A 17,221-nucleotide genomic window follows, 5' to 3' on the forward strand; every position below is an offset into this window, starting at 1 on the left:
CTATAGACCAGGTTGGCCTTGAACCCACAGATCTACCTGCCTCTGCCTTCCAAGTGCTAGGATTAAAGGTGTGTACTACTATTCCCTGTTTTCATATATGATTTGAAACCTTACAGTATTTGCTCCAAATCTTTCTCTTGTCCTTTATGCTATTATTATTATTATTGAAACCTTACAGTGTTTGCTCCAAATCTTTCTCTTGTCCTTTATGCTATTATTGTCTTGTATTTTGTTTCTGTGTTCTAAACGACACTACGTTATTGTTCATAGGCAGTTGTTCACTGAAGACCTCATATGCCTGTTTTAATTGCCCCACATGGACTCCATTTCTGAGAGTGAATACAGTGATGTCATTCTGGTTTCTCCTGGAAACTATCCTGGGTGGTTTTTCATCATGCAGTTCTGCGTCTCATTTTTAATTATCTCATCTTTTGTTTATCTGAAAATACGTTCAAATTTAGCTTTCATTTCCAAGTGATAATTTCACTAGATAGAAAATTCTAGGTAGACAGGGTATTTTCCCCCTCCTTTCCCCTTGTGAAAGCTGCTGTGTTGGCTTTGAACTGACAGAATTGCTGATAGTCTTTAGAAATTCTAATCTTTGCTTTTCCCATTTTTGTCTATGTGTATAACATCTTTTCTAGTTTCCCTCTTCAGGTTGATGATATGTCTGGTTTTGGGTTTTTTTTTAATTGTGATATGTGTTGAAGTGGCTCTGTGTGTGTGTGTGTGTGTGTGTGTGTGTGTGTGTGTGTGAGGTTCGGTGGGAGTCTTTTTGTTTTTAGTTTTTGAGGCAATATCTCACTATGTAGCCCAGGCTAGCTTGTAACTTTTGATCCTCCTGTCTTTGCCTTTTAGGTTCTGTAACTTCATAGCCATAACGTGTGTCACTTTCATTTGCTGCTGTTTATCTGTTCTGTGGGGCTGGGATCCGACCCAGGCTCTAGCACATTCTGGGCAATGCCCCCCCACTGAGTCACACAGCTCTCCCCTGAGACACTTCATTCTGTGTTTGCAGCCTTTACAAACACCAGACAATGTTGAGCCATTCTTTTTGGCACAGGCTTCTGAGAACCTCTGAGACTTTCACTGAGACTTGCCCACCTGATGCACTTGGGACAAGTCCTGCTGCGATGTCTTTCCAAACAACATTCCTTCCTGAGCTCTCTTAACCGTCTCACAGGAGAATGTTCATGTCTGATATTTTGCATACTGTTTCTAGGGCTCTCTTTGTATTTATATATTCTATTTTTCTGCTGTATTTGTTTTCCTTTACATTTTTGAGCACATGTGTATTTATAGCATCTGTTGTAACATTTTCCTGTTTGATCAACCTCCCGTATCCTTTGAAATCCTCATGTCAGAATTCCCCCTGGTAGCCTTGGTTTTCTCTTGAGTGTGGAGTATGTCCTGTTTTCTTAGAAACTGCAGACTGACACACTGCTGGTTGCAGTTTTTCTATTGGGAGGAAAACATTTTTGAACTATACTCTTAGTCATGGTGATTTGTTCAGTTTGATTGGTTAGTTGTTTTTTTGTTTTTTGTTTTTTTTTTGTTTGTTTTTTTTTTTTTTTTTTTGTTTTCGAGACAGGGTCTCATTATGTCACTCTGGCTGGCCTAGAACATTCTGTGTAGACCAGGTTGCCCTCAAATTCAGAAAATACACCCCTGTCTTTGCCTCCCAGGTGCTTAGATTAAAGCATGTACCACCACATCTGGCCCAGGTTGGTTCTTTTGAGGGTTTGATTTTATGTTCCTCCAGAGTGATTAAATTCTTTCATACTCTTTTCTCCAAGGCTGTACTGACCCCACTTCCAAGGCTGAGCCTGTCTAGAGTCACAACTGGATGCCGTGGGGCTCCCTAAGTGGCTTGTCCATCCTTCCATTCTCAGTTGTTGAAGAGATTGTGATTTCCAGTTCACATAGCATAAACGCAGCTATATGCAAGTGACATTTGTCTCATGTTTAGTAAAGAAATCAGCTTTTATGTGTTTATGTGCTCAAACCTATATTTTATATTCATATGATACATTCTTATATTGAGACCATGTGATCAAAGGACATTTGTGCATTATACTTTTTTTAAAAAATGACTCAGTTATGCCTGGGTATGTATGCCTGAGTGTATGCATGTGCATCATGTGCATGTAACACCCAAAGGAGGACAGTAAGAGGCATCAGATCCCCTGGAACTGGAGGCACAGGCCTCATGTAAGTGCTGGGAACTGAACCAGGGTCCCTAGAAAGAATGGCAAGCTCTCTTAGCTGCTGAGCCACCTTCTAGCCCTTTTGCTTTTATTACTATTGTCAAATGATTTTCAGAAGGGTTTGATTCCCAGCAAAGGTGTAAGAAAGCAACCGTCCTCTTGTCTACAGTAGACACTGGTACTCCCCTGGCAGCACAAGTGGGAATTACATATTGTGACTTTAACTTGTTTCCTTGGTGACTTGTTTCCTTGGTATAGCAGAGCAGTAGCTCTGTTTACTAGAACTTTGGATTTATTTATTATTTTCCCCTTAGAATAATGTCTTAATTAGGGTTTCTATTGCTATGAAGAGACACTGTGACATGCAACTCTTATAAAGAGAAGCATTTCACTGTGGCCATCTCACAGTTCAGAGGATTAGTCCATTATCGTCCTGGTAGCACACATCCCTACATGGTACTGGAGAGATAGCTGGGAGTTCTCCATCATATTGTCAGGCAGCAGGAAGAGCATGAGATGCTGAGTCTGATCTGAGCATCCGACACCTCAAAGACCACTCCCAGTGACACACTTCCTCCAACAAAGCCACAACTACTCCAGCAAGGCCACATCTCCTAATAGTGCCTCTGTCTATGGGCCTATGGGGGCCACTTATATTCAGAGCACCAGAGATACTTTCTTATCTGCTCTAGGTTTCTATTTGTTGCTTTTTAAATCAATATTTTAATCATTAACATTTTCACAAAAAATCATCCACTTCCCTTTTGCTATAAGCTTGACATTGTTGTGAGGTATCCACCAGAGAAGACTACTCGGACATGAGGTCAACCCAATAGAAAGTCTTTATAACCCAGACAGTGAGAACACTGGGTTTGGGATCTCAGTGAGGACCTGAGCCTTTCTCGGGGGTGAGCTTGTAAGCACAAAACATATACTGAGTGCCACAGAAGCAACATGTTTCTCTCGGGGTCTTACAGAGACATCCTTGTCTCATAAAGAGTGGGTCCAGTCCTTTGAATCCTGAAGAACAACCTCGGCTAAGGAATATAACTGGGCTTCCAGATAGGGAGAAGAATTTTCTTGATGGCCCAGGTCTATGTCTACTTGGGCACTGATTTCCTTAAAGTTTTATCCCCCATAACTAGGGATGAAGTTCCAGCTACAGCGAAGTCTGAGGTGCTTGTCCCACCAACAGTAGAATGACAACGGAGACAGCCTGCCGCACATGAGAAAGCCCAGAAACTACAGTTAGGTGAGCCACGCCCTTCTCAGTCATTATAGTTGAACACTTGTGGGATAGCACGCACAAAGGCATAAAGGAGTGTGTTCTCCTCCAGTGTAATCAATTTAGCAGCTGTGAAAAGGAACACCGTATAGTGGCCAGCAGGCTAATAAGGACATTCTGTTGGCTGGAACCTGTGTCCCAGCAGTCTCCCTGGTGGGTCCCTGACAGCAACACCACTCTGCTTGTCCTCTCTGAGTCTGTGGCTGTCTCTGCTTTCTCACGCTTGTTCCTCTTCTTTCTCAGTGAAGCTTTCTTTTATTTGTCCTCTCTACCTTTCATTCTATCTCATATTTCAACTTCGCCTCAGTCCATTCCTTCTTTCTGGTTACTTGGATGTTCACTTTAACCCCTTATGGTGAATACTAAATTATTTTACCTTTAACTTTTTAAGTGATAAAGATATTTAATGTTAAGTTCTTCTCGGAGAACTCATGATTGCTTGGCAGTACAGATTGTAGTGGAGAATGGTTCAGATTTGATAGAGGTGTGTGCGTTCATGCGTGTGTGCGTGTGCATGTGTGTGTGTGTGTGTGTGTGTGTGTGTGTGTGTTTATTCAAGGATTATCTTAAATGTGTTCTTATAACAGTTGGCCATGTGTGTGTCTGTGGGTTCAATTGCTACATATTCAACCAACCTCAGACCAGAAAAACTGTCTGCTGTGATCAAGTACAAACTTTTTCTGATCCCTATTCCTTAAGCAATGCAGTATAATGGCTATTTACATAATGTTTGTATTATACAAAGGTTTATATGAAGTTTAGACAGATTTAAAATATGTAAGAGGATATATGTGGTTTATGTCCAACTATGATGCCACCTTGTATAAGGGACTTGAGCATAAGTGGATTTTAGTATCCATGGGGATTCAGGGACTGCCCTGAGATACTAAGGGGTGATTGGGTTTTTGTTTAAGATTTATTCTTATATTAATTTATTCTTATATTAATATATATATATGGGGGGTCTGTTTCAGTGTGTGCCTCATGTTTTTGGTACCTGCAGAGACCAAACGGGAGTGTCTGATCTGGAACTGGAGTTCCAGGCAGTTGTAAGCCATTTCATGTGGATATTGGGAATTGGTACACTGAGCCATCTAGCTGGCCTAGAATGGCAGTTCTTAATTTATCCTGTCATGGTTTTTATCTCTAATTCCTGAGGAGTGTAGTCAGAGAAGATGGAGTATTTTCACACATCTCTTTTTGAAACAGGGTAGCCCACGGTGGTCTTGGGTGGCCCATAGCCAATTGTAGCTGAGAACTTCTGATCCGTCTGTTTCCACCTCTCAAGTGTTGGGATGATTCATGTCCCACCAGGACCAGCTTCTCATTCCTCCTTCTCTTCTTTTTTCCCCCTTTCCTTCTCTCCCTATTCTCTTCTTCCTTTTTTAAGTTTATGGCTTTCTCTAGGGTCAATTACACAATCGAAGTTTATAAACATCACAGAGTATATTCTGTATTCTCTTTTGAAGCACTGTAATTTCTAAGTAGTATCTATTAAAGTGAGTTCACTGGTCACATTACTAAATTTCTCCAGATTCTTTTTGTCTAGTGATTCCACTAACTCTGAAAGATTTCCCTTCTCCTTTCTTTCGTTGTTCTTCTCCACAATTATATTTTTACCCTATTTCCCTGCATTTCTTCTCTTTCTTTTTTTTTCTTCACATTTTTAGCTGCTGTTATTTTTGGTACACACTAATTTTCTTCCATAAAGTATACATTTTTATCTTTATCTTGTTTGGCGATTTTAATTTCAGTACTATTACTCTGGAACAACTGCTCTTCAGATGCCACCTGAGAGTTCTCACAGATGAGAATTAATGTCAGATACCAGGTATAAGTAGGTACCCACACTTCTCTATCTGACTTGTCTATAATATGGAGGTTTCTAAAACTCCACTTCAGGCTTGACAACTCAGGAGAATGACTCACAGAATTCACCAAAAGCATGGGTCAGCAAGATGGTTCAGTAGTTAATGGTACTTGTCACCATGCCTGACAATCTGAGTTCCAGTCCTGGAGTTTCCATGATGAAAAGAGATTGACTGTCTGACCACCACCTCTATACACACATGCACACACACAGGCTCACACACATATACATACATACACATACAAACATATACACACATATATACACACATATACACACAACATATATATACACACATATACACACAACATATATACACATATATACACACATGTGCATACATATATGTATGATGTATGTATATATATATATACTCATATATTTATATATATACACACACACATATATATCCATATGCATTAAGAAAAATAAAACTCTACACTTACACTTACATTATGACAAGAGACAAAAGATAGTCCAAGAACATAGCAAACACAGGGCCTGGTCTGGGAGGAGGGGCTTCTCTTGTGGTACCAGGCGTGTTACCCCTCACAATGACTTTTCCAACCAGGAAGCTCCTGCAAGCTTCAGTGGCCTGATCTTTTATTCTCCGTCATTCATTATATAGGCAGAATTGATTAAATCACTAGCCTTATGATTGAAGTTAATCTCTAGCATCCTTCCTCTCTCCCAAGGTCAAGTCACTGAAAGTTCCAGCCTTCTAATCATGTGATTGGTTCTCTGACAGTCCCCATTTTGAAGCTATCTAAGGCCTCCACCTGGAGTTGCCTAATTAGCATAACAAAGACATTCCTATTACTCAGAACATCTCAAGGGTTTTGAAACTCAGTGCCAGAAATTGGTGACAAAGACCTTTCTCTCTCTCTCTCTCTCTCTCTGTGTGTGTGTGTTTGCGTGCGCATGTGACATTTCTTTGTGCATGTCTTTAATTTTGCCTTTTTTTTCATATAAATGGTATATAGGGGGCATTTTAAATCGTATCTGACACTGTGTTTCATGGAGAGACTCAGTGTAGCACACACTGGCTGATGGGTTGACTGTCTTGCTCTTGTATTCAACAGTGAACTTGAATCTTCTTCTCTTCCTAATGTTGCCAGTTGTATTGAATTGTTGTTTGTTCTTTTTTTGTCCCATGTTAATTGGTTTTATTTTTCAGTTCATTTAATGACTACCTTTTCTTTCCCAGCACCAGTAATCAAAAGATAGTGTTCTATTTAATTTTCTTTGTTTAAGGAGAAGAAAACAGGCCTAACCTAAGGTTCTACACCACCTAACTAAGCCGTAAGGTGTTTACTTTGTAACGAATCAGCTACACGCTCTCCCACAGAGTGAATAATATCCTTTATGAGGAAAGCAATTTGGAAACACCAATCCTTAGTCCCCCTTGGTTTTGTTTTTTTTTTTTTTTTTTTCTTTAATTGAGAAAAGAATTTTTTCTCCACTATATTCTGATCACAGTTTCCCATCTTCCAGCCCCTTCCAGGTCCTCCTCAGTCCTCACCCACCCAACCCCAAGCCCTTTTTTATTCTCATTGGAAAACAAACGGCAAACAATAAAACAGAATTAAGAAGAAAAAAAAATTAAAAACACAAGAAGCACACACAACATAAAAATAAACAATATATAATATACAAATGGCAAGAAAAAAAATGCCCAGACAAAGCAACATGAGACCAAAATCTACAAAATATCGTTGAGATCATTTTGTATTGGGCATCTGCTGGCACAGTCCTGCACAGAGGGTCCTGGAGAGAACACACGCCTCCTTTTAAACAGTGGGCATGGATAGTGAGAGCTCACAGCGCCCTTGGCTTTGCTTTGTGCAACCTTTTCTGCATCTAAAGTGTATTTCCTCAGCTTCCCGGGGTTCAACCTTGTAGACAACATGTTTTCCAATGATGAATTAATTACTAATCAGAGCCAATTAGACCATTGAAGCTCAGTTTTTTTTGTACTTTCGTTCTCTGATACCCAGTGAACTGTTTGATTCTATAGTTTCCTCAGTCTTATCCCCAAGAAATATGAAAATAATATCGCTGCCATCATTTTTACCTATACCTCATAGGCCATCCTCTCTGATTTACTCAGACTATTCAGAATATTTTTTACTAGAATTTTCTTTGCAAAATGTCTCTTCTTTCGAATGTCCTTATCTATCCCTTAAATTGTACATTTCCAGAGATTACCACTGTTGTATTTTATAAGAGCCAGGATACCTTTAGTAGAACGTGGTATGGTGAGGTGGAGGGATGCCTCAGAGAGTCAATGCTGAGACTTCCCTTCCCCCTGAGGTACCAGCCACGTGACAGGTATAGTGTAGACTAGAGTTTATTAGACAGGGAAAGACACACACACAGAGAGGGAGGGGGAGGGAGGAGAGACTATAAGCTGAGCTTGCTTTCTCTTTTTCACTCTGTCCAGGAACCCAGCCCCTGGGATGGTACCACAAACATTTAGTATGGGACATCTCACCCCATTGAAGCTAATCTAGAAACACCTTCAGAGCCATCCCTAAAGGACTGTGGGCCTGTGTACTGGAGGCTTTCAGTGGAGATTTTCGGCCCGGTCAGGTGCTAAGGTTCAGGCAAAGGGGAGAGAGTAGCCCAGGGAGGAGGAATTGCCTCTGCTGCCTCCTCTGCTCCAGCTGCCTCCACCCCCATCTCTGCTCTCACCGCCGCCTCCACCCCCATCTCTGCTCTCACCGCCTCAGTTGCACCTATTGCTCTGCGCTGAGATGGCCAGGCTGAGCCGGTGGCCAAGTAGCCAGCACGGAGTGTGGGGAAGCTCCTGAAGGCTTTTCAGGAGAGCAGCTCTCATCCCAAGTGGCATTGTTACAGTTCTTATGACAGACGCTCTTAGACGACAGAGTAATTCTCTCACACCTTTATTCCTTCTGGATAGGATTCTTATATACAGTTTTGGGGTGGGTCAGGGTCTGGCAGTAGGTACTTTCTATTGGCTTGGTCTGAGAACTTGGGGATACCTTATCTACATGTGGGAGGGCCTGGGGTGCTGCTCCTGTATGACCGGATGGGCACAGACCTCTCTGTAGGTGGTTGTGGGGGTGAGGCTTTAGCTTTGTGAAAGGATCCAAGGGCCCAGGAGCTTGGCCAAACTCCTACTGTCCCTTGCAGGGGACCCTGCACCAAAACATATTACTTTTAAGACACAACTTTCTACTCTCTGTCCTCAAAGGTCAGGGACATTTCACAAAGCAAAATGAATTAAAACCATTTTTGGATTGTTTTGAAGGACAACTTCAAAAGTCCCCATAGTCTTTAACCATACTAATACAGTCTCTTAAAGAATTTAAAATGGTACAGAGTAAACAACCCAATTCCAAAAGAGAGGAATGGGGCCATAACTAGGAAAGATTAAAGCAAGATGAAAACCCAGCAGGGAAAACACAAATTTCTGCATTTCCAAGTCTGTCATCTAGAGCTCATAGTGGCATCATCATGGGTCCAAAGGCCTAGGGGCACTCCTGCCACCCCACCCTACCTCCTATAATGCATGTGGCCTCTCTCTTGGTTCATGCTGTGCTTGCAGCTTTCCTCAGAAGATGTCCCGGGATTCCGGTGTCTCCAATATCAAGGTTTCCATTGCGACTTACGATGTACCTTCACACAATGGCTCCTCAAGGACTCCATGCAGGATTCCAGCCTTGCCCCGCACCATCTTCAGAAATGTGGGACAAGCCTCCATGATCTCCATATTGCATCTTTCATGTCTACAAAAATCATGTGGATTACAATACCAGTTCTACCGCCAGCTCAGGATGCAGTCTGGCTCCTTTGGACCATAACAGCAATGGCGTTTGTGTGCTGACCCTGGAGAAGCAACTCTCTAGGAGTTGTTTTTAATCAGTGTCTAAGTCTCCTCTGAGTTTCTCCCACTTGGCCTTCTAGTATCTATCCCCATCTTATCCAAAGTTAATTTATCATAAAATTTTAGCTTAAACATTTTTTAGTTTTGTGACAGGACCTTCTCATGACTGATACCGTGTTAGAGGCACCATTCTGACCGTAAAACCCAGCATTTAGGCCTCAACACTTGCTGGAATGGGAACAGAGACCTAGTCCATAGTTCCAGGAAAGTCCCCAAGTAAAAAGGTCCCTACATGTACAAATCTTGCTTTTTGACTTCTGTAGTTCTGCTTCTTGCTAACTGAAATGTGACAACCATGATAGAGTTTTCGTGCATAAAAGACAAAGAGCTGTAGGGTTTGGGCAAGTTCCCTGTGCGTCTGCTGACCGGCGATAAAGGATTCACTGTTGGCTTTAAGAGTGAGTGGTCATGTGGTGGTCTTTGGTGGGCTCACCCTGAACAATTCCCCCCACTCCTCTTCTAATATCTTAACGCCCGTAATCAGCTTGAAGAAGCTAATGAAGAGTCAGCGCCCCTATTCCCTGGGTTTGGGGACTAAGGTGGTAAATGTTGGGCTGTCTTTCTAGGGAAAAGTAGTGGTTTTGTGGGAATAGAGAGGATTAGCTAGGGTTTATTGCATAGCCATAACCTAATGGTAGAAATATGTACAATTATTATCAAGATGAGGATATAATTTCTTAAATGGCACCAATTTACTTTGATTAAAAATTTTAAAGTTTTATTTGGTACAAACTTCTTATTGATATAAAAGTGAGATGAATATTATTACTCTCATAGGCATTGTACCAGTATAACACACTTAGGAATACAAGGCTTAGACCCAGTCCTTCTTTAACTTTTTTAACAGATTTGAGATGGTTAGCCTGTTAGTTAAGGGACTATAGCAAATTCATGGCTTGGAGTTTATTGTTAGGGTGTTTTCTGTGTTTTATTTAGAAATAGCTGAGTGGAGTTGATGGACAACAGTCCAGATTACCTCGCATGGATAGTTGGTTTTCAAAACGTCAGAAGTCCGCAGAATTGACATGACAAACATTTCTGTATTAATGTTCATTTTGATTAGAGACCTATCTGCTCCTGACAGCTTCCTGTATTGAATTCTAAGAAGAAATTGAGCATCTTTGGAATTACCTCAGTTGTGGTGAAACAGCCACTAGACAAGAATTGCCTCTTTCCTTCTACAGACAAATTACTGTCCAGAAAAGGACACACTTGCAGAATAGTCGACTGATTATATCTGCCTAGGCAGAGTAATTGGCCCTTAATAATTCTGCAGCACTAAGGTCTGTCAGATGACCCTGGGCCAGAAGGCGGAAGAACAGATGCTCCAACTTCTTGTAGTAGAGGAAGTGTCCAGGTGTTCAGCGGTCTCTATAAATTGGCTAAGGTTTAGAAGCTATGCTTAGTGCTTCCCACAATCATAATTAACACAGTCATTCTGGATTTCTGACGGGGTTGAAAACTTATAGTCTCATAGCCAATCCTGGCTATTTACCTTGAGAGAAAAGATTTGAGTGGATGGTTTTCAGCTGACATTCATTCTAAAGCCAAGGAAAAAGCCAGGTTCAGAAATAAGTGTTTTAGTTAGGATAGATGACAGAGGCTCTGGTTAGTCAACAGGATGATGGACTGGGTATTAGGACTATCTTGTACCTCACTGGTACAAATAGGCATAATTATGCTCTAGGTGTATTTTTGAGAGAAAAGTTTTATTTTAACAGGAAGGGTGCTATGTTGGAGGAGCTAAGGTGGGAGGAGTACTGAGAGGAAGAGAAGGAGTGAGGAGAGGAGGAGAAGAAGGAGAAGAAGGAGAGGAGAAGCTGGGTGATGAGAGAAAGAAAGAGGGGGGAGACAGGGAGGCAAATGTTCATGTGTCTCCACCAGTCAAAGATAGTTTTTATATCTAGGTTGGGTAGTGGGTTACACCTCTGATTAAGCATTACCAAACTTATAAAGCCTTTGATTAACATTTTGTAAAAAGTGTATAAATGCAAAAAGGAAAAGTGGGCATGGGATAGGGGTTTTCTGGGGGGGGGGGATGGGGAAAGAGGACGGCATCTGAAGTGTAAATAAAATATCCAATAAAAAATGGAAAAAAACATTTGGAGGTATAGTTTTTTGTATTCAAGTTGTTCTTTCTCTTTTCTTTACCATTTCTTTCTTTCTTTCTTTCTTTCTTTCTTCTTTCCTTTCTTTCTCTTTCTTTCTTTTTTTTTTTTTTTGCAAGTTGTGGTAACAAATGGCTCTTTCTGAATGTTTATAAATTCTTCCCTACCTCTGGTTTCTAGTTCCTCATTAGAGCGTTGTTCATTTCTGCTGCTCTCCTGAAGCTGGCTTATTCTCACTTTTATATCTGCCATTGTTCTAGTTTCATTCTGTGGTCGTGATAAAATGCCATGAGGGGAGGGAAGGGCCTTTTCATGCTATAGGCTGCAGTCCATCATTGCGGGAGGGCAGGGTGGGAACTTGCTCAGGAATTCATTTTGGATGGCTTTTACACAGGCTCAAACTTAGCTAGCTATTCTATCATCTCAGCCCACGGAACGGTGCTGTCCACAGTGACCTAGGTCCTCCTGTGTCAATTAACAACGAAGACATTTCCCTGGAGATGTTCTCAAGGCCAAGTGTGATATGACCAACCCCTCAATTGAGACTTCCTTCTCAGGTGGTTCTACAATGTGCCAAGGCTGTAGTAAAGCTAACTAGAACAGGCATTATGGGTGGAAAATTTGAGATCAGCAGGAGACAGGAAGGTTGCTGACACTTTGGGTTGGTGGAGTCGTTTGTATGGCAGCTCTCATCAAAGCACCTTATGACTCTCTTCCTGCTCTGAGAATTTTCCAGCCCCAGATTGGAGAGCATTCATCTGGGATGCTCAGCAATCTCCTGTTGATCCTGTTTGACAACCATCATGCTGTATGACAACCATCATCCTGTATGACAACCGTCATCCTGTTTGACAACTATCGTCCTGTATGACAACCATCATCCTGTATGACAGTCATCATGCCTGCTAGGTTATTAAACGACACAATTCCCATGTCCTGACTCATAACTAATAAGTAATTAGTAGCAACATTGTTGGTAGATAATTTTATTTGCTATTCTTTTTAAAACTTGAAATTAATTTTAATGACTGATGATTTTTTTTTCTGAGATAAGACTTCACTATGTAGCTCTAGTTGACCTGGAATTTGCTATATAGCATGGATAAATTTTGCTTAATTTGCTTATTTCTGTAATTTTCACAAAATGAGAATTTTGTGACAATTGTTCTTTTATTCCTTCCACAAGATTCTGAAGGAATCTTTCTATAGTCCATCTATTATTGGTGGCATGAAGAAAAGGGCATTTTAAAAGTGGGTCATAATCCATTACTATCATTATTTATTTTGATGTTCAAATTCAGAACGTGGCTATTGGGGGCCATTTCAAATTGTCTTCTGGAACCTTTTTGTGGGAAATATTTAGAAACCAAGATTTGACCTTTAGGCTTATTCACCGTTCTCAGTGTCATCATCTATTGGCCACACAAAGTGAAAAGTTGAGACAATGTTGAAATTCTACATATATTTCATGTATATAATTCAAAATCAAATATATAAGTATTCTATATTTTCAAACTGTTAATTTAAAAGGCCCCAAATAGTGAAAACAATCATTAGTAGAAAGAAGGACTGATTTCCAAGTCCAAATTACATTATAGAGCCATCATACGGTACTGGCACAAAATGGACACACAGGCCACCAACTGAGGAGAAGATCCAGAAACAAACCTGCACAGCTACAACAACCTAATGTTGTCTCTTTATAAAACTGTCAAAATATGTAAGTGGAGGATTCAGCTTCCATAGTAAATGGAGCCGGGAAAGCTGGATTTCCAAACATAGATGAGTGGAACGGACCCATATCTCTTACCGTGCAGAAAAACCAATTAGAAATGGGTCAAAGCCGTATTTGTAAGATGTGAAACTGTATGTGAGAGCATGTCAAGATATAGGCACAGGCTAGGATTTTCTGAACAGGGCTCCAATACTACAGGAAACAGCTTCCCCCATATACACACATATCTGCTCATTGACAGATGGGATTGTGTAAAATGAAGATGCTCCTAACAGCAAAGGAAGCAGTCACCTTAGTGAAGACAGTCTGCAGAATGGGAAGAGATCTCTGCCAACTGACATTAGATAGAAAACTAATATCCAAGATATATAAAGTGTACAAAAAATAAACACCCTCCATGATCAATCAGTAAGTGGTCATATGAATTAAATGGCAATTTTGCAAATAAATGCAAATGCTTAGTAACCATTTGAAAACATGGCTAACATCCTTATCCACCAGAGAGAGTAAGGTTACAACTGTTTGTGGATTTCATCTCCCTCTAGTCAGAGTGGGTATCACCAAGAAAACAAATGACAGCAGATGCTGGTGAGGATGCCGGAAAGGAACAACCTCTGCTCCTGTTGCTATGAGTGTGAACTGGTGCAGCCACTGTGGAAATCAGCAAAGGGTTTCTTCGAAGCACCACAAACTAGAACTACTATGTGGTGCAGGAGTATCAGTCAGGCATGCGTCCAAAGATTGCCAAGTCAGCAGTCTTCAGACATGCTTGCACATTCATGTTTCCAGCTACACCATTCACAATAGCCAGGACATGGAATAAGCCTGGGTGTCCATCAAGAGATGAATGAATAAAGAAAGGGTTCACATACCTAATGGGACTTTATTTTCACATAATGAAAAATGAAAACATAACATTTACCTAAAAATGGATGCCTCGAGAAATCACTGAATAAGCCAGATGCAAATACTGCAAATACTGTATTGCAAGTTTTCTCGTTTATGTAGAATTGATATTTTTTAAATTTTATGCATGTGAAATTAATTATATTTTATGTTTATGGGTCATGAGACTACAAAGGAGATCAGGAAACAGGAAGTAGAGCCCTTACAGATGTGGAATACAGTCTAAAGTACACACAATGAGGAAAAAGAAGGGGCTGTCTAGTTACTTTTTTTGCTGTGAAGACACCATAATCAAGGCAACTTATAGAAGACAGAGATGATTGAGGGCATAGCATGAGTCTATGACCAGCATGTTGGGGAACATGGCAGCAGGAAGGCAGGGCACTGAAGCAGCAGCTGAGAGCTCACAAAGCATCTGTAAGTAGAAAGCAAGAAGAGCTAACTAAGATTGGTGTGGGCTTTTGAAACCTCCCAAACAATATCAATGTCTGTCCTTTGCTGAATCTCATAATAGACACAAAAATGATTCTCCTTTTACACAGAGATCATTTTGTTGTCTTTGTGATTCTTGTGTCTCTAATTTTTGTCTTTCCTTTTACATTTGCTAAAACCCCCAGGACAGTGTGAACTCACCAAGGAGGTAGTATTCATACGTATCTTTGTTTTGTTCCTGACATACTGAAAGTGACATTAAAGCTTCCTTGCCAAATATTTATATATATATATTTGGGTTTTTGAGACAGGGTTTCTCTGTGTAGCCCTGGCTGTCCTGTAACTCACTTTGTAGACCAGGCTGGCCTTGAACTCAGAAATCCACCTGCCTCTGCCTCCCAAGTACTGGGATTAAAGGCGTGGGCCACCACCGCCCGGCTCCTTGTCAAAATATTAATAGCAGTGATGTGTATTTATTTCATTGTTTAGGCTGCAGCCATCAGTGTATATTTTCTTTCTTTCTTTCTTTCTTTCTTTCTTTCTTTCTTTCTTTCTTTCTTTCTTTTTTTTTTTTGGAAATAAGGAATGATTCATAGTTTGTCGAAATCCTTCTCAAAATCTACAGTGATAAAACAATTTCTCTCTCAGGTATGTTAGTAAAAGAGTTAATGTCGTATCATATGATAACAAACTCACCTAAATCTGCAGCTATGTGAACAAATGAGTTAACAACAATTAAATTTGTCGTATACATTTGTAAATGTGAGGTGGCATTCCTTGATGCTTTGCTATGTATTCCACCCTGTCTGGTTACCCTTCCCAGTTCTTGGCTCCTGCTGTGAGCAGGAGTATTATACAACAAGAGCAGTAATTAGTATTGTATAAGACAGCAGCTCTTCCCGGCTAGTGCAGGATTGCTCAACACATGTGCAAGCTTTCAGTGGTAGTAATCAAAATCACAAGGTATGTCTAAACCACATTGTGATTCTGGGTTGGGATAAAGATAGATGTATGTAAGAACTGGATATTCCTCCTTCTGCTCACGCTCATTAGTTCTCTCTCTCTTCCTCTTTCCCTCTCTCCCTTCCTTTCCCTCCCTCCATCTCTCTCTCCCTCTCCTTCCCTTTATCTCTCTCTCCCTCCTCTCTCTCTCTCTCTCTCTCTCTCTCTCTCTCTCTCTCTCTCTCTCTCTCTCTCTCTCTCTCTGGTGTGTGGTGTGTTTCACTAAGTAGCTGAGTTTGAGTTCATGATGCTATCTCCTGATTGCTGAGACTACAGGTATGATACCACCATGCCCACCTAGACATTCTATTTTTACTGTACCTAGCATCTATAACGACTGCACCGAAATGGCTGTTTTCTCACTGTCCATGTTAGTCATCTCTTCCTTCGTAGCAAACAGCAGTAAGATTCAGAGGCACAGAGCAGTCCAGATTTATTTCACTAATGAGTTGGTCTACGAGGACTCCCAGGAGGCTGTGCTTCAGCCTTTATGAGCTGGTGAAGAAGTTTTTAATATGAACAAATAATATGGCTGTACAAAGTACCAGCTGAGAATCAGCCCCTCTGCTCCCAGAATTACATGCACGAAATATCCAACTGATGAAGATGTGAAAATGAGAAAAGGTTGGTATCTTATGAAGGATTCACTAAAGATGAGTAAGAAAAAGTTTCCGTAATGGTAAATAGAAAAAAAAGATAATTGTAAAATGATTGGGGGAATTATTCTCTTAAAAATAGAAGGGGATAGAATATATGTAATATGAAAGAAGAGGGCTCAGAATACTGGGAGCTTAGTTAGGGATGGGGTGAGTAGATGAGAGAGAGGATGGGGTAGGGAGTAGGTTAACTAAAATATGTATATATTACCTTAGGTTTAATACCCAGTATAAATATATATATACTGATATATACAAATTATATATTATATGTAATATATCACATATATTACATATAATGTATGTATACATATATACCATAATCCATATATCTGGATATATATTCATATATATACACATATATATGTATATATGGATTTTAAACAGATGTACCCTGCATACATGGACAGTGCTGCTCCCAGAGACATCAGTTTTTAAGTGAATATCTCAGTGCTAAGCATGGAATATATTCCTCTGAGTTAATAGCCAGGGAAGCATCAGAGGTCTCTAAAACAGCTAATTATTGCATTGGTCTTAGCAGCCCATGTAACTAGATGTTTATATCTTATTGCTGAAGACACCACAAGCTTTGGTTACAGGACATAAAGAAATAAATCTTGAACTGACCAGGAAATTTCCTACCAGCTGAGTAGCTTTCATACTGCTAAAAGGTGTTATTCAGGCTACGGAGGAGAAAAGACATCAATGGTCTTACTCAGTGCTAGACCTGATATTCAACAATACCAGCTTGCTAGCAAGAATGTCCCACTGGTGCAGCAGTGGCATCAAAGGTTATAGAGGTAACCAACCTACTTTCTGATTGGATTTGAGTCCATAGGAGGGGAAACACATATGATATTGTAAACCTGGTCAAAAGCCCATGGTTTGCAGGTTCTAGGCCCCAGATGGTCATGTTGTCAAAATGTCTTCTAAGTATTTATGTTGCTATCCACATATCTGTGCTACTCTCAGCCTTAGTTAGAGAAGCTTTGTTTTGCAGTGAGCAGTGGTTAATGCAAAGACATGTAACTGGTTAGAGTGCTGAGAACAAATGACTGTTGTGTGTTCAGCACTAAGAGGGATAGTGAGAACTCACCCATAGCTAAGAGG

The sequence above is a fragment of the Arvicanthis niloticus genome, chromosome 4 (assembly GCF_011762505.2).
Source record: "Arvicanthis niloticus isolate mArvNil1 chromosome 4, mArvNil1.pat.X, whole genome shotgun sequence".
In the NCBI taxonomy this organism is placed as follows: Eukaryota; Metazoa; Chordata; class Mammalia; order Rodentia; family Muridae; genus Arvicanthis; species Arvicanthis niloticus.